Raw genomic sequence first — 18,837 nt, forward strand, 5'->3', positions numbered from 1 at the left:
GAAGATGCTAAATATTTTTTATTATGAAACAAACAAGACAAAAATTACAACTTGAGTGTGCATAACTATTCACCCCCCCAAAGTCAATAGTTTGTAGAGCCACCTTTTACAGCAATTACAGCTACAAGTCTCTTGGGGTAGGTCTCTATAAGCTTGGCACATCTAGCCACTGGGATTTGCACCCATTCTTCAAGGCAAAACTGCTCCAGCTCCTTCAAGTTGGATGGGTTCCGCTGGTGTACAGCAATCTTTAAGTCATATCACAGATTCTCAATTGGATTGAGGTCTGGGCTTTGACTAGGCCATTCCAAGACATTTAAATGTTTCCCCTTAAACCACTCGAGTGTTGCTTTAGCAGTATGCTTAGGGTCATTGTCCTGCTGGAAGGTGAACCTCCGTCCCAGTCTTAAATCTCTGGAAGACTGAAACAGGTTTCCCTCAAGAATTTCCCTGTATTTAGCGCCATCTATCATTCCTTCAATTCTGACCAGTTTCCCAGTCCCTGCCGATGAAAACATCCCCATTCCCTGTTCTCATCCCCATCCCCTGTTCTCTTGCGCCAGATTTTAATTACATTTTTTGAAACAAGTATTTTTTTTTACTTCACCAATTTGGACTATTTTGTGTATGTCCATTACATGAAATCCCCCCCCAAAATCCATTTAAAGTGCAGGTTGTAATGCAACAACATTTTTAAAAAATGCCAAGGGGGATGAATACTTTTGCAAGGCTCTGTATGTGTGTGTGTGTGTGTGTGTGTGTGTGTGTGTGTGTGTGTGTGTGTGTGTGTGTGTGTGTGTGTGTGTGTGTGTGCGCAAGCATGTGTGTGTGTGTGTGTGTGTGTGTGTGTGTGTGTGTGTGTGTGTGTGTGTGTGTGTGTGTGTGTGTGTGTGTGTGTGTGTGTGTGTGTGTGTGTGTGTGTGTGTGTGTGTGTGTGTGTGTGTGTGTGTCACAGTGGGTGTGCATGTGTGTTGGTGGGGGGCAGTGATTTACGTCACCATTTTGGGGTCCCAAATATGCAGGGTCCTGTGAAGTGCAGTGGAGCGCACTGGGGCCGTCCCGCCCAGGTCAAGACTCCTTTCATAGGGACGTGGGAGTGCCAGATGTGGGGCCATCCGTCACCTCCTGTTCACACTCCCTCTTCACACGGACCCACCAGCCCCAGGCCCACTGTCAAGTTTACTGCTACCACACTAACACTGGAACAAACTCTATGACACCAACTCTAATACATACAGTAGGGTATCGCACTTCTATTTTATAAAGTTCATTTTATAAACTTCCTCTGCCAATGTGTGAAAATAGACTAGTGTTTAGGCTGATCTGGTGACCATGAACATTGAGTGCAAGAGAATCAAAGATTTATCCCGTCTGTGGCCCTAAGAAAGAATGGCCCTCAGCAGTTACTCTCTAATGAGGGGGAAGTAATGGCTCTTTGGCTGGGGAGGATTGTGATGCCAAATGTCCATCCACTTTGTTATTCAAAACTGGGCCTGTATAGCCAGCACCAAATTCATCTTTTTAATTTCTGTGGTGACAAAACGACAAGGAGTAAAAAAGCCAAGGAAAAGAACTAATGGCATTTCCATTTGAATATAAATGGTATTTCACCCCAGATGTCAGTAAGCGTTTTCGATATTTCAAACTCCACACGAAAGGAAACTAAGAAAGAAATCGGCACTTTAAGAGGCAGGTTTTTCCTCATTGGAATAAAACAGAATTGTTTCCTTGGCGAGGAGGTGAATGAAATGACTGGAGGACAAGAGAGAGCGAGAGAGAGAGAGCGAGCGAGAGAGAGCGCATCTCATTTAATTCATAACAGCCAGTTGTATCAACTGCTATTGGTGATATTGATTAGATATGTGGCCCTAGGCCACAGCGTGGATGTATAGTCTCCACCAACAGGTGCTGAAATTATTTTCTGTCTGTAAGACGAGATAGTGGAAATCTTTTTGAAGGTACATTAGTTATGGCTCAGTATAGCCCCCCTGTGAATGAATGACTGCCTGCCGTTGCAGAGGTAGATGATTGTAGTATGGACTACATGAGGGGGAAATATAATGTAGTGTACCTAATGATGATAGGAACTAAGTGAAAATGGCTTTGACGGTTGAGTGAGATGGATGGCTTGTTGAGCGTATTGTTTTACGAGGGGGGATGCGTGATTTGATTATTAAAACTGTGAAAAGGCCAACCTGAAGACATGGATGTGCATAATAGTGGCGTAATTAAATTGCCATTCAATGTGAAAATGTTTGTCTTTCATCAGCCTTTGCAATCTGTTCAGAGCAGAATAGGTTTCCCTCTCTACCTCATCTACTGTGTCCTCCTCTGTACGTACATTCCCATACCCTCTGCTTTCCTCGTTTGCCTTTCCTGTCTTCATGATCCCTCACTCCATCCCTCCACCCCTTCCTGCTCCCTCTCTCTTTCCTCTCGCCCTCATTCCCCCCCTCCTCCACTCCTATTTTTTTTCCATCTCCCTCCCACCCCATACCCCCTCCCGCCACCTCTCTGTGGTTCTCTCTCTCTCTCGGGACGCTGTAGTGTTTCAGCTCACTGTGCTCTGTGTCGCTCGGCCAGGGAGTGTTTCTCTCACTGCTGCTTTAATGATTCCTGGTACGGCGAGCCTCAGCCTCGGCGCATCTCGCCTCGCTCCTGCCATATTCTTTCCCGCAAAACCCCCATTAACACCAGAGTCCCTCTCCACAGCCCCAGTGTTGTTGCTGAGAGGAAGAAGGTGATTTGAAATGACAAGCTGGTGAGACTGTGGGCCGTCAAAGCCAGATCGGCATGCTGCATCCGGAGCCATCCCCAGTGCAAAGCCTTTAATGAGGGCGTCATTTGGCAAGGGGGCCACGCTGAGAGGGGGCAGGTTAAGAGGAGATCAGGTTCTTTCAAGTGGAGAATTCCAGGCCCCAATAGAATGGGAGTAAACTAGTGTTGCTTGTGTGTCCCAGCTGAAAGCCCTCTTGGTTATTTTTTGTACGTACAGGCGCAGGATAATAGGCTTTGAATGGGCCATGTTGTGTCCCAGTTTAGGCTACAGTCCGTGGAAAGAAACTTTTGTGGTGAAGATGCAGTGAATGTAACGTGTGCCGTTGTCCCACACCACCTCAACAGGTGGCGGTGTTAACCCAACTGACAGAGGTGTTGTGACCACAAGCTGCCCTGTAAACACTCCCAACAGAACTAAGAAGTTCCAAACTTTGTTGGAGGACTTTTATCTTTTTGAAAGATGCATCTCCTCTCTGTCACTGCACCGAGGCATCCACAGGGTAACCTCGTGATTTATTTAGTTTACGAAGCCTGAATGTGAATACAAACACGTCTCTCTGTTCTCCCCTGTGTTCCACAGTGGAAGGAAGAGGGTTCCTCTGAACCCAGGGTGGGGAGGTGAGGCCTTGTGTGATCCAAAGCTAATGAGATATTAAATGAGTGGCAGTGGCAGCGGCCTAGTTTTCTGAGAACTGTTGAGCCTCTGGCCTGGTCTACTCTGTTGTATTCTGATGTGTTCTGTTCTGCCGTACTGTTCTGTGTTGTAAGTGACAGGCAGGTTGAGGGGATTCAGCCTGGGAAGACAGGGGCTCTGTTGCCACACACACAAACATACACAAACAGCGAGAGCTGGGCCACGGTGAGGGTTGCCTCAGCCCCTTCTAAGCATGTTTGTCACTGCCACTCATATGGTCTCTGTGTGATTGTTAACTGCTGTGTTTGAAGTGACTTAATGAGCATGCATATCTCTGGCCAATCAATTATTAAAACAAACAGTCCTCTCTGGGGTTTTTTATTCTCGCACATCAAGGCTCGTCTTTGTTGCATTTTGCGCACAGCGCCCGTAAACATCTACTAATGACATGCACAAAATATTAACAATGACTGCATCAACAGTGGAAAAACGCTGCTAATTAATTTGTAATGGTATGCAACTTTGCGTGCGCCCGCCTATTTTCTTTCTGTCCTTCTTTTTTTCTTATTTTCTACCTCCCTCGCTTTTCTCCTCCCCTCCCCTGTCCTTTCTGTCACAGTCATTTAAATAATCTCTTAATTTTCAGCATCTGTTGTGTTTTAATGGGCCCCACTTTAATTAGGCCTGCATGCTTATGTATGTAGAGAGGCTCGGTGTTGAGAGAGAGAGAGAGAGAGAGAGAGAGAGAGAGAGAGAGAGAGAGAGAGAGAGAGAGAGAGAGAGAGAGAGAGAGAGAGAGAGAGAGAGAGAGAGAGAGAGAGAGAGAGAGAGAGAGAGAGAGAGAGAGAGAGAGAGAGAGAGAGAGAGAGAGAGAGAGAGAGAGAGAGAGAGCCTCCTCTTCGCTTAGGGTTGGGGCCGTGGCTGCTGTGGGGCCCAGAGGCTGCACCACTCTTTGTCCCTGGGTGGAGGGGCCAGGGAGGGGGGCCAACGCCCTCACTTCACTACAACAGGCAGATCACTCTCCGTGGGGTCGTCAGAAAGCAAATGTTTCTGGTTTTCAAGGATACAGTATTTTCAACCTAACTTCCATTTCTCCTGAAAAACAGATGTATTTTTACGACTGCTATGTTAGGTTACATAATGAGTGACAGGGCTTTCCCAGCAGCCTCTCTGGCTGGCTCCATTTCATCAGAACAAAGCTTTTATGGTTGTCTCCTAATGACCTCGCTATCTTCCTCTCTTCGGGCTACTAATGTATAGCTCTGGATACTAACACAGAGTGCTCTGAGGCCTCAGCCACAGTTGTTATTTACAATATGAAAAAGGTCTTATCTTTACATGTCCTTTTCAAAGACCTGTAGTCCCAATAATGCGCCAATTAGCTGCTCTGTGGTGGTGTCGTTTTTGTCCTTCAGTCACCACCATGCCTTTATGTCCACATGAAGCTATGACACCAGAGATCCTTAACAAGAGAAGAGCATCGCTGGCCTCTTCTTCTGTTCAACAGCATCTACAGAAGGATGAAGACACACTAACCCTTCACACACAAACACAAAGCCTTTGGTGTGTATACCCACGGCCTTGCGACCGTGTGGCTATTGGGGATGTCTTTTATGAGGAGGTCTAATCAGCTCATATTTGGTTGTGCTTAGGGAGAAGTAGACTAGTTGAAACAGACTATAAATAGACTCCTCGGTAGATATAGACTAGACTCTCTCTGTGTATAGGCTAAGAGTTCCCTGCTCTATAATGAGGGTCTATGGGAGGAGATCTGGTGTGTTTTGGTGGCCCTACCATAGATCAGTAGTGAGTCTATGGGAGGAGATCTGGTGTGTTTTGGTGGCCCTACCATAGATCAGTAGTGAGTCTATGGGAGGAGATCTGGTGTGTTTTGGTGGCCTTACCATAGATCAGTAGTGAGTCTATGTGAGGAGATCTGGTGTGTTTTGGTGGCCCTACCATAGATCAGTAGTGAGTCTATGGGAGGAGATCTGGTGTGTTTTGGTGGCCCTGCCATAGATCAGTAGTTAGTCTATGGGAGGAGATCTGGTGTGTTTTGGTGGCCCTACCATAGATCAGTAGTGAGTCTATGGGAGGAGATCTGGTGTGTTTTGGTGGCCCTACCATAGATCAGTAGTGAGTCTATGGGAAGAGATCTGGTGTGTTTTGGTGGCCCTACCATAGATCAGTAGTGAGTCTATGGGAAGAGATCTGGTGTGTTTTGGTGGCCCTACCATAGATCAGTAGTGAGTCTATGGGAAGAGATCTGGTGTGTTTTGGTGGCCCTACCATAGATCAGTAGTGAGTCTATGGGAGGAGATCTGGTGTGTTTTGGTGGCCCTACCATAGATCAGTAGTGAGTCTATGGGAGGAGATCTGGTGTGTTTTGGTTGCCCTGCCATAGATCAGTAGTGAGTCTATGGGAGGAGATCTGGTGTGTTTTGGTGGCCCTACCATAGATCAGTAGTGAGTCTATGGGAGGAGATCTGGTGTGTTTTGGTGGCCCTACCATAGATCAGTAGTGAGTCTATGGGAAGAGATCTGGTGTGTTTTGGTGGCCCTACCATAGATCAGTAGTGAGTCTATGGGAGGAGATCTGGTGTGTTTTGGTGGCCCTGCCATAGATCAGTAGTGAGTCTATGGGAGGAGATCTGGTGTGTTTTGGTGGCCCTACCATAGATCAGTAGTGAGTCTATGGGAGGAGATCTGGTGTGTTTTGGTGGCCCTACCATAGATCAGTAGTGAGTCTATGGGAAGAGATCTGGTGTGTTTTGGTGGCCCTACCATAGATCAGTAGTGAGTCTATGGGAAGAGATCTGGTGTGTTTTGGTGGCCCTACCATAGATCAGTAGTGAGTCTATGGGAAGAGATCTGGTGTGTTTTGGTGGCCCTGCCATAGATCAGTAGTGAGTCTATGGGAGGAGATCTGGTGTGTTTTGGTGGCCCTGCCATAGATCAGTAGTGAGTCTATGGGAGGGAGATCTGGTGTGTTTTGGTGGCCCTACCATAGATCAGTAGTGAGTCTATGGGAGGAGATCTGGTGTGTTTTGGTGGCCCTACCATAGATCAGCAGTGAGTCTATGGGAGGAGATCTGGTGTGTTTTGGTGGCCCTACTATAGATCAGTAGTGAGTCTATGGGAGGAGATCTGGTGTGTTTTGGTGGCCCTACCATAGATCAGCAGTGAGTCTATGGGAGGAGATCTGGTGTGTTTTGGTGGCCCTACCATAGATCAGTAGTGAGTCTATGGGAGGAGATCTGGTGTGTTTTGGTGGCCCTACCATAGATCAGTAGTGAGTCTATGGGAGGAGATCTGGTGTGTTTTGGTGGCCCTACCATAGATCAGTAGTGAGTCTATGGGAGGAGATCTGGTGTGTTTTGGTGGCCCTACCATAGATCAGCAGTGAGTGTGTCTGACGCTGCTGCTACCTGCGCCATGTCCCTGTATGACATGTTTAATGACACCCATCCATCTAACTTTATTTAGCATAGTGTGCACTGCGCCCGCTCCAACAAATCCATCAATATAACTGTATTTAGGACAGACGGCGCCTCTCAATAAGGTGCATCACCGTCAAGCGGCTAGAGGAAGCATGGTTCAGACAAGCCACATACAGCGAGGAACCAAATCCAATTGTAAAACACATTACAGATGTTATAGGGAAATGGGTTTTACTTGAGCTGAAAAACTGGGTTGTACTTGATCTGAATGACAGAGAGGTGACAGTGACTCACATTGGCCCTGTACCGTAGACTGATAGGATGAGTAAAACACAGAGTGAATCTCCTTCTAGCCAGGAAGACAACAAGCAAATTACCATGGTGACTATCAGTATCAGAGGGTCCAGTCTTAGATAAGTACAGCACCCTGGAATGAGATGCAGATATCACCTCTGGGCTGAGACAGTAGGTGTGTGTGTGTGCGTGTACGCTACGCTGCGTGTCATTGGTTCTTCACCCTCAGCCTCTCATTTACTGCGAAGTGTGTGGGAGAAGCCTGGCTACCCCCAGCCCTGAGACAGTGAGGGGGGGTGAGTGATGCGTGTGGGAGGAGCCTGGCTGCCTCCAGCCCTGAGACAGTGAGGGTGAGTGATACGTGTGGGAGGAGCCTGGCTGCCCCCAGCCCTGAGACAGTGAGGGTGAGTGATGCGTGTGGGAGGAGCCTGGCTGCCCCCAGCCCTGAGACAGTGAGGGTGAGTGATGCGTGTGGGAGGAGCCTGGCTGCCCTCAGCCCTGAGACAGTGAGGGTGAGTGATGCGTGTGGGAGGAGCCTGGCTGCCCCCAGCCCTGAGACGGTGAGTGATGCGTGTGGGAGGAGCCTGGCTGCCCCCAGCGCTGAGACAGTGAGGGTCAGTGATGCGTGTGGGAGGAGCCTGGCTGCCCCCAGCCCTGAGACAGTGAGGGTGAGTGATGCGTGTGCTTACGCAGAAGCTGCCGTGTCCCACCGTTTATGGGCAAATGCGTTAAAAGAAGAAAATGGGATGCAGTGCCAGGAGAAGACAGAGTACAGTATAGAGCATCAATACAAGCCCCCCCCCCCCCCCCCCCCCCCTCCCCGGTGAGATCAACACGTGCCACAGACCAGCAGAGTAATGCAGCGGTCAGGGTGGAGGGTAGGAGGGTCTAGGGCCAATAAAACAGCACATCTACATTCAAATGCTATCTCTAGAGTCCCTGCGCCTAAAATGCTATTTCATGTTGCCTATTTAAAGCATGTTGAAGCAGTGACTCTCCACACTGGATTTGCATCATATACCATCTGCGTGATTTATGGCCACCATTACCATTATACTGGTTTACTAGGAGGAGAGGAGAGGAGCAAGAGGTTTGAGTGCTAGAACAACGGGTGCCCTCCCTGCCTGATGATCCCATGAGCCTGAGGGGGCCCAGAGGGTTTGAGGTGGTGGGGGTGGAATGGATGGGAGGTGGGGGTGGGGGAGTGTTGGGGGGACAATAATATTATAACATGGAAGTTCAATGGAGCCTCACATCATTGAAGGCTGGAGGTTTGAGAGTGCTGGGGAGCGACGTGTGTCTCTCTTCTGGCACCGTTAACTCTGTCATATTGTCACGTTCCTGACCTGTTTTCTGTTGTTTTGTATGTGTGTGATGGTCAGGGCGTGAGTTTTGGGTGGGCAGTCTATGTTTTCTGTTTCTATGTTGGTTTTGGGTTGCCTGGTATGGCTCTTAATTAGAGGCAGGTGTTTTGCGTTTTCCTCTAATTGAGAGTCATATTAAGGTAGGGTGTTCTCACTGTTTGTTTGTGGGTGATTGTCTTCCGTGTCAGTGTATGTGCGCACCATACGGGACTGTTTCATTGTCGTTAGGTATTTGTAGTCTGTTCCTGTTCGTGCGTTCTTCACGTTGTATGTAAGTTCGTGTCCAGGTCTGTTTACTTCGTTTTGTTGTTTTGTAAAGTATCAAGTGTTCTTCGTGTGTTTAGTTTCGTCTTGTTTATTAAAATTCATTATGTATTCACAACCCGCTGCATTTTGGTCTTTCGATCCTTCTCTCCTCTCCTCGTTTGAGGAGGAGGATTACGACACCCGTTACACATATCAATGAATCAGGACAGCTCATTCCATCTAATCCAGGGGAAACATACAGTACCAGTCAAAAGTTTGGACAATCCCACTCATTCAAGGGTTTTTCTTTAATTTTACAATGTAGAACATTGTAAAATAATAGTGAAGACATCAAAACTATGAAATAACACATAGAATCATCAAGGGTGGTTACTTTGAAGAATCTCAAATATAAAATGTATTTTGATTTGTTGAACCTTTTTGGTTACTTCATGATTCCATATGTGTTGTTTCATAGTTTTGATGTCTTCACTATTATTCTACAATGTAGAAAATAGTACAAAATAAAGAAAAACCCTTGAATGAGTAGGTGTGTCCAAACTTTTGGCTGATACTGTACATCACAGGGACACTGTATAACCCGTGAAGTGCCTTATCATATAGGTGGAATTTGATATTTTACTGCCCATGTAGTTGTCACATAAATGTGTTTTGACTGTCAAATCAAATCAAGCCCAAGAGCTCTCTCCATCTGGGCTATTTCCATTATTGACTATCTGTTGGTCTGGATCTGTGTCCAACAGTCTATGTGAAATTGTTGGATCACATTTGACATTGAGCAGGTTTTGTGGTATTTGGTGGAACGTCATAAAAAGCCCTTTGGGCTCTTCCAGGAATCTGAGGGTCGAGAGGAGTCCCTGCCTGGCTGAGATAAAATGACAGGTTTGACCCACTCTGCAACTGTGTCATATTAGAGGGTCTGTGGGAACTCGCTGATTTCTTCTCCATATCACTTTCTCAGTGTTCACACTCCTGTGGTGATTGTCATTGTGAAACCAGCTGCATCCAAGCATCACGTTCCTCTCCCCCTGCACTCCTTAATGGATGGATCTCTCAGCCTGTCCTCTCTCAGCCTTCTATCCCCGTAATTAGATCTGCTTAATTTACACTGTGGCTCCGTGCTGGGAACGGACGATCTGTTATAATGTCTTAGGGTTTCTGAACACTTGCCAGAGTAACACTCTATGAGGAATCATAAAAAGGGTTATAAAAACAAGTCTACTGCCTGCCTTCTGTCACACTGACCTACCGCTGATCAACCTGTGTGTGTGTGTGTGTGTTTGTGTTTTATATAGCCACGTTTATACTCACCCTCCTAGCCGTGTTGTGCTGTTGTGTATAAATACTGCATGTGTCTCTCGTCTATGTGTTTCTGTGTGGCCGGGCTGTGTGTCAGTGTGGATTTGTAGCAGGCTGTGTTCCTGTGATGGCGGCGGGCAGTGTGGAGGAGAGTGGAGGTGTGGGCCTCTCTCTTTCTCTCTCTCTCTTTCTCTCTCTCTCTCTCTCTCTCTCGCTCTCTCTCTCTCTTTCTTTTTCTGTCTCTCTCTCTCTCGCTCTCTCTCTCTATGTGCAGCCCGCCATGTTGTATGCATGAGGGTTGAGGGCAGGGAGCCTCTGGGGGGGTGGTCGTGTCTGCGGGGACACACAACAGCCAGATCAGGAGACATGATGACTACTTGGCACAGCTGCAACAGAAAGGAAGCTCTTTAAGGAGGTGATCGTTCCCTCTTTTTTTTACTCATTGTTTTCTTTGCCCACTCTCTTTTTGCCTCGGTGTCTTCTGTGTGCCTGTGACAGCGCTGGCCATGGACTGCGCACAAACAGCAGCGTGTAATCGGTGTATGTGTGCGTACTTGCTTGTGAATACATGTGTGAAAAGAAAGGGAGCTGCTTTAATCACATCAGGGATGTGCTCAGTCCTCTCTCTCTGTTTCTGTACATGGTGTTCTGTTCACAAAGCTCCCTTGGCTGACTGTTCCAATACACCTATATGTATCACCACCTCCACACTGCCTCCAGGCTCCCCTTAAATCAATGCTCTACACAGGAGCCTCTGCTGACACTCGTACAGTCTTATAGTGCTCTAGATTACAGTGGCCACTGCTTATATTTATATAATAGCCAAGTTATCGTTATTCATTGTGTATTTATTTTTCGATTTGCCTCTCTGCATTTTTGGGAAGGGCTCGTAGGTAAGCATTTCAATGTTAGTCTACACCTGTTGTTTTCGAAGCATGTGACAAATACAATTTGATTTGATTTTGATTTGATTATTATGATATAGGGTATACTAGTTACAGTAAATGAGGGGCTCTGCTCAGAGCTGTGCTGCTGGATATGGTCATTTTAAGGTAAAGCCACTGGGGGTTGACAGTGTTTTAATCCCAGAGCCTGTCACTGGGACGTGATTCTCATAAACTGTAAAAAAAAAAAAAAAAAAAAAAAATAAAAAATATGGACAAAGCCATTGATGACGTCACCCCATTGTTTCCTATGAGAATGCTTAGTGGCGCATTTGAAGATCAGGAAGTGTCATTTCAGCCTGTCACCATTTTGCTACATGGAAGAGTTTTTGGAAACATCGCATGCGCAGTTTGAGCTACTCTAGAAAGTGACGTTGCAGGCTAGCTCAGTGCTGCCTCCTGTCATGGAGTAGCTTAAATTGTAGGCCGACCGAGGTACTGCAGGCTGCCATTAGCAACTAAATTATCCCTTTAACTCCATCTGTGTGTGGTTTAAAGTAATTGGTTCAAGGACATACATCTGATGAAATAAAAGCAATTATTGGTATCATGATTGTGTTCAATGTTTTTTTTATATACCAACGAATATTGACCACGAAGATCGCCAATTGGAGGAGGTTAGGCAAATCTCTTTATGGCCACACAAGGTTGCTAATCCCAGGTGAGGATATTTTAGTTGGGTCCTTGAGAGAGGCAATAATCCTAAAATGTCTCAGTTAAAAATGAGGTGTTTAAATGTATAATGTGTCTGGGAAAACAAAAAAGAATCTGACTTCTTGTACAGTACATTTACCATGCTGAATAAGAGTGTCAGAGGCAAAGTAATAATATCATTTTAGTACTGGTGGTAATTAAGAAATATTAGGCTACTAAAATATGTGTAGGGCTTTACAGGAGGATTATTTATTCCTGTCCTTTATTGTATGTAACCTCTGAAGAGCAAGCAGCCAGGGGTGTAGGAATTCTAAATGAGCTTGGTAAAATTTTAATCAGAACGGTGGTCTCTATACATCCATTTGGATACTTTAGGAGTCTTGACAGGGAATGCAGCATTTCTCATTAGAGCTTAGACTGAAACGCAACTTATTAAATGTTAATTGACGACGCTGTGCAGCGCGGGCTTACAGTGCTCCAGCAAGATTTCAGTACATCTTCGTCTTCTTCCTCACTCCTACACGTTTCCAGAAGGCCATCAATGTGACATGTTTTTCCCTCTCTAGGCCTCATTACAGTTCAGAATCTTTCTCTTTTTTACTAACTCCATCCCTCCGCCTTTGTTTTTCGGGGAATTGGGGCTAACAAAAACAACACGCTACAAAAACGACTGTGTGAAGGCTGATCCGCTCCGGACATAGCGAGCTTTCTGTGGGATCCGTAGAGCCGCGCGGGGTTCTAGCTTAGCTTAAATACATTTACCAGTTGAAAAAGAACAGAGGAACAGAGCAAGGAGGGGGTCTAGGCCTCTTGTTATGCTAAGAGTGTTCAGATAAGTCCTGCTTGGTCCAAGTTAATTATGGTTGACATTTAAATAAGTGCACTTGTCTTGAAGATGGTGGGAGAGCTGAGAAAAAGACAGGCCTCTCTCTAATTGAGTTTGTGTTGTATGCCCCACCCCCCACATCACAGCACCAAGCACACATCACTGCTTTGTTCCACAGGGAGCTGATATGTGAAATGCAGCTGCTGAATGAGGAAGCACACATTATGGATGTATCTGCACAGGTGTTTTTGTGGATTCTGCCATGTTCTCTTCCAGAGATTACGTTGTTTGAAGCATAAACCTACAGTATGTTCTGTTATTTACAGACCTATATCCATCCTGCCCTGCCTTTCTAAAGTCTTCGGAAGCCAAGTGAACAAACAGATCACCGACCATCTCGAATCCCACCGTACCTTCTCCGCTATGCAGTCCGGTTTCCGAGCTGGTCACGGGTGCACCTCAGCCACACTCAAGGTCCTAAACGATATCATAACCACCATCGATAAAAAACAGCACTGTGCAGCCGTCTTCATCTTCCTGGCCAAGGCTTTCGACTCTGTCAATCACCGTATTCTTATCGGTAGACTCAACAGCCTTGGTTTCTCTAATGACTGCCTCGCCTGGTTCACTAACTACTTCTCAGATAGAGTTCAGTGTGTCAAATCGGAGGACCTGTTATCCGGACCTCTGGCAGTCTCTATGGGGGTGCCACAGGGTTCAATTCTCGGGCCGACTCTTTTCTCTGTATATATCAACAATGTCGCGCTTGCTGCGGGTGATTCTTTGATCCACCTCTACGCAGACGACACCATTCTGTATACATCTGATCCTTCTTTGGACACTGTGTTAACAAACCTCCAAATGAGCTTCAATGCCATACAACACTCCTTACGTGGCCTCCAACTGCTTTTAAATACTAGTAAAACTAAATGCATGCTCTTCAACCGATCGCTGCCCGCACCTGCCCGCCCGTCCAGCATCACTACTCTGGACGGTTCTGACTTAGAATATGTGGACAACTATAAATACCTAAGTGTCTGGCTAGACTGTTAACTCTCCTTCCAGACTCATATTAAGCATCTCCAATCCAAAATTAAATCTAGAATCAGCTTCCTATTTCGCAACAAGGCCTCCTTCACTCATGCTGCCAAACATACCCTCGTAAAACTGAATCCTGCCGATCCTTGACTTCAGCGATGTCATTTACAAAATAGCCTCCAACACTCTCCTCAGCAAATTGGATGCAGTCTATCATAGTGTCATCCGTTTTGTCACCAAAGCTCCATATACTACCCACCATTGCGACCTGTATGCTCTCGTTGGCTGGTCCTCGCTACATATTCGGCGCCAAACCCACTGGCTCCAGGTCATTTATAAGTCTTTGCTAGGTAAAGCTCCGCCTTATCTCAGCTCACTGGTCACCATAGCAGCACCCACCCGTAGCACGCGCTCCAGCAGGTATATTTCACTGTCATCCCCAAAGCCAACACCTCCTTTGGCCACCTTTCCTTCCAGTTCTCTGCTGCCAATGGCTGGAACGAATTGCAAAAATCACTGAAGTTGGAGACTTATATCTCCCTCACTAACTTCAAGCATTGGCTGTCAGAGCAGCTTACCGAATGCTGCAGCTGTACACAGGCCATCTGTAAATAGCCCATCCAACCAACTACCTACCTCATCCCCATATATATATATATATATTATTATTATTTATTTAATTTATTATTTGTATTTTTTCTGCTCTTTTGCACACCAGTATTTCTTCTTACACATCCTCATCTGCACATATATCACTCCAGTGTTAAATGCTAAATTGTAATTACGTCGCCACTGTGGCCTATTTATTGCCTTACCTCCTTACTTCATTTGCACACACTGTATACAGATTTTCTATTGTGTTACTGACTGTACATTTGTTTATCCCATGTGTAACTCTCTGTTGTTGTTTTTGTCTCACTGCTTTGCTTCATCTTGGCCAGGTCGCAGTTGTAAATGAGAACTTGTTCTCAACTGGCCTACCTGGTTAAATAGAGGTGAAATAAAAAAAACATATATTTTACATGTATGAAGCGAGATTGCCCCAAATGTCAATTTACACCTATGGAGATGAACAAATTCACTGTGGCTATGTATGTTGTCATTCTGGGGAGGTTTGCTTCACACTGATACAGTATGTGTTAACAATTGGAGTGAGCCAGACTGGACTGTCAGTCACCATTAAGTAAGGTTGTGTCACACCCAGAACATAGTTTGCTTTCTATGTTTCTATGTTTCTATGTCTATTTAAAAATAGTTGTCTAAATTCAATTCAATTGTCCATGTTACATTGTTACACACAAGGATATGCCATGACATTTGAAAAGCTTAATTTAATAAAACAACAAACTTTAGAATGTAGTGTTTATGTCCGGTGCACTCAGCTACTGCTGTTTCAGACCTCACGTGGCTTTGACAGTACATTGTTTACAGTTGCACACTGGAAATGTAGTCTACAGTTCTGAGGACGCACAAAGTGATTGTTTTATTTTTAAGCTAATTTTCTCTCTCATGGGCAATGGGTTATGGGTTGCGTTTTACATGAAAAGGCATTCTACTATCCTAGCGCATGTAGCCCAGACAACGGTGTGCTATTTCCCCCGCATTCAAGTAGTGATTAACCTACAGGCGGTCCACAAGACTGACACTAATCAATGCAAAACACTCGCCAGAAAACGTTTTTGTGAACAGAATCAGTTCAATGATGGCGAACATCAGACTCCTCCTTCACTTCTGCTGTTAGCCTAGGCTACTGTTAACTTAGTCTGCTGTTAGCCTAGTCTGCTGTTAGCCTAGGCAGCTGTTAGCTTAGTCTGTTATTAGCTTAGTCTGCTGTTAGCCCAGTCTGCTGTTAGCCTAGGCTACTGTTAGCTTAGTCTGTTATTAGCCTAGTCTGCTGTTAGCCTAGGCTACTGTTAGCTTAGTCTGTTATTAGCCTAGTCTGCTGTTAGCCTAGTCTGCTGTTAGCCCAGTCTGCTGTTAGCCTAGGCTACTGTTAGCTTAGTCTGTTATTAGCCTAGTCTGCTGTTAGCCTAGTCTGCTGTTAGCCCAGTCTGCTGTTAGCCTAGGCTACTGTTAGCTTAGTCTGTTATTAGCCTAGTCTGCTGTTAGCCTAGTCTGCTGTTAGCCCAGTCTGCTGTTAGCCTAGGCTACTGTTAGCTTAGTCTGTTATTAGCCTAGTCTGCTGTTAGAATAGCACCCTGAGAACAACTGCGTGCTGTCTGTTGTTGTTACATTTTGTGAAATTATAGCATTATTTCAAATTCCCCTTCCTCCCTTACATCACTGTCCTCTCCCACCTGGCCCTTTCCTTCCCTACATCACTGACCTCTCCCACCTGGCCCTTTCCTCCCCTACATCACTGTCCTCTCCCACCTGGCCCTTTCCTCCCCTACATCACTGTCCTCTCCCACCTGGCCTTTCCTCCCCTACATCACTGTCCTCTCCCACCTGGCCCTTTCCTCCCCTACATTACTGTCCTCTCCCACCTGGCCCCTTCCTCCCCTACATCACTGTCCTCTCCCACCTGGCCCTTTCCTCCCCTACATCACTGTCCTCTCCCACCTAGCCCCTTCCTCCCCTACATCACTGTCCTCTCCCACCTGGCCCCTTCCTCCCCTACATCACTGTCCTCTCCCACCTGGCCTTTCCCCCCCTACATCACTGTCCTCTCCTACCTGGCCCTTTCCTCCCCTACATTACTGTCCTCTCCTACCTGGCCCTTTCCTTACCTACATCACTGTCCTCTTCCACCTGGCCCCTTCCTCCCCTACATCACTGTCCTCTCCCACCTGGCCCTTTCCTCCCCTACATCACTGTCCTCTCCCACCTGACCCTTCCTCCCCTACATCACTGTCCTCTTCCACCTGGCCCTTTCCTTACCTACATCACTGTCCTCTTCCACCTGGCCCTTTCCTTCCCTACATCACTGTCCTCTCCCACCTGGCCCCTTCCTCCCCTACATCACTGTCCTCTCCCACCTGGCCCTTTCCTCCCCTACACCACTGTCCTCTCCCACCTGACCCCTTCCTTCCCTACATCACTGTCCTCTTCCACCTGGCCTTTCCTCCCCTACATCACTGTCCTCTCCCACCTGGCCCTTTCCTCCCCTACATTACTGTCCTCTCCCACCTGGCCCCTTCCTCCCCTACATCACTGTCCTCTCCCACCTGGCCCTTTCCTCCCCTACATTACTGTCCTCTCCCACCTGGCCCTTTCCTCCCCTACATTACTGTCCTCTCCCACCTGGCCCCTTCCTCCCCTACATCACTGTCCTCTTCCACCTGACCCCTTCCTCCCCTACATCACTGTCCTCTCCCACCTGGCCCTTTCCTTCCCTACATCACTGTCCTCTCCCACCTGGCCCCTTCCTCCCCTACATCACTGTCCTCTCCCACCTGGCCCCTTCCTTCCCTACATCACTGTCCTCTCCCACCTGGCCCCTTCCTCCCCTACATCACTGTCCTCTCCCACCTGGCCCTTTCCTTCCCTACATCACTGTCCTCTCCCACCTGGCCCCTTCCTCCCCTACATCACTGTCCTCTCCCACCTGGCCCCTTCCTTCCCTACATCACTGTCCTCTCCCACCTGACCCCTTCCTCCCCTACATCACTGTCCTCTCCCACCTGACCCCTTCCTCCCCTACATCACTGTCCTCTCCCACCTGGCCCTTTCCTTCCCTACATCACTGTCCTCTCCCACCTGGCCCCTTCCTTCCCTACATCACTGTCCTCTCCCACCTGACCCCTTCCTCCCCTACATCACTGTCCTCTCCCACCTGGCCCTTTCCTTCCCTACATCACTGTCCTCTCCCACCTGGCCCCTTCCTCCCCTACATCACTGTCCTCTCCCACCTGGCCCTTTCCTCCCCTACATCACTGTCCTCTCCCACCTGGCCCCTTCCTCCCCTACATTACTGTCCTCTCCCACCTGGCCCCTTCCTCCCCTACATCACTGTCCTCTCCCACCTGGCCCCTTCCTCCCCTACATCACTGTCCTCTCCCACCTGGCCCCTTCCTCCCCTACATCACTGTCCTCTCCCACCTGGCCCTTTCCTTACCTACATCACTGTCCTCTTCCACCTGACCCCTTCCTCCCCTACATCACTGTCCTCTCCCACCTGGCCCTTTCCTTACCTACATCACTGTCCTCTCCCACATGACCCCTTCCTCCCCTGCATCACTGTCCTCTTCCACCTGGCCCCTTCCTCCCCTACATCACTGTCCTCTCCCACCTGGCCCTTTCCTTACCTACATCACTGTCCTCTCCCACCTGACCCCTTCCTCCCCTGCATCTCTGTCCTCTTCCACATGACCCCTTCCTCCCCTGCATCACTGTCCTCTTCCACCTGGCCCCTTCCTCCCCTACATCACTGTCCTCTCCCACCTGGCCCTTTCCTTACCTACATCACTATCCTCTCCCACCTGGCCCTTTCCTTACCTACATCTCTGTCCTCTTCCACCTGACCCCTTCCTCCCCTACATCACTGTCCTCTCCCACCTGGCCCCTTCCTCCCCTACATCACTGTCCTCTCCCACCTGGCCCCTTCCTCCCCTGCATCTCTGTCCTCTTCCACCTGACCCCTTCCTCCCCTACATCACTGTCCTCTCCCACCTGGCCCTTTCCTTACCTACATCACTGTCCTCTCCCACCTGGCCCTTTCCTCCCCTACATCACTGTCCTCTCCCACCTGGCCCCTTCCTTCCCTACATCACTGTCCTCTCCCACCTGGCCCCTTCCTCCCCTACATCACAGTCCTCTTCCACCTGGCCCTTTCCTTCCCTACATCACTGTCCTCTCCCACCTGCTGGGAACAGTAAGGGAGCTAATTGGACATAATTTATCTAATTTATCTAGTTCAGGAAGTGAAGTGCCTGCCTGGGCCTGGCTGACTGTCTGGCTGATTGTCCGTTGTTTGGCCACATCACTACAGTACATCTGCAGCCCCGGCCTGGCCACTCACACTGTCATTACTCTCCCCCAGAACCCTACTGTATGTATATAAATGTCCCTCCCCACCTGATGGAGCACTCACTACAGTGGTTCAGTGTTTACTCTTTACTCTTTGTTGTCAGAGGTCTCTCTCTCTCTCTCTCTCTGAGCCCAGCTGTGTTTGTTAGCATAGCATAGGGGCGGCAGGTAGCCTAGTGGTTAGGGCATTGGACTAGTAACTGAAAGGTTGCAAAATCAAATCCCTGAGCTGACAAGGTAAAAATCTGTTGTTCTGCCCCTGAACAAGGCAGTTAAACCACTGTTCCTAGGCTGTCGTTGAAAATAAGAATTTGTTCCTAACTGACTTGCC

General features: G+C 47.7%; 1 protein-coding gene across 1 annotated transcript in view; it reads left to right on the top strand.

The window, feature by feature from the left end:
- Window positions 1-18,837, top strand: part of LOC129854308 (immunoglobulin superfamily DCC subclass member 3-like) — a 105,664-nt gene that overhangs the window by 53,905 nt on the left and 32,922 nt on the right. The window lies entirely within an intron of this gene.

This window comes from Salvelinus fontinalis, chromosome 4 (assembly GCF_029448725.1).
Source record: "Salvelinus fontinalis isolate EN_2023a chromosome 4, ASM2944872v1, whole genome shotgun sequence".
In the NCBI taxonomy this organism is placed as follows: domain Eukaryota; kingdom Metazoa; phylum Chordata; class Actinopteri; order Salmoniformes; family Salmonidae; genus Salvelinus; species Salvelinus fontinalis.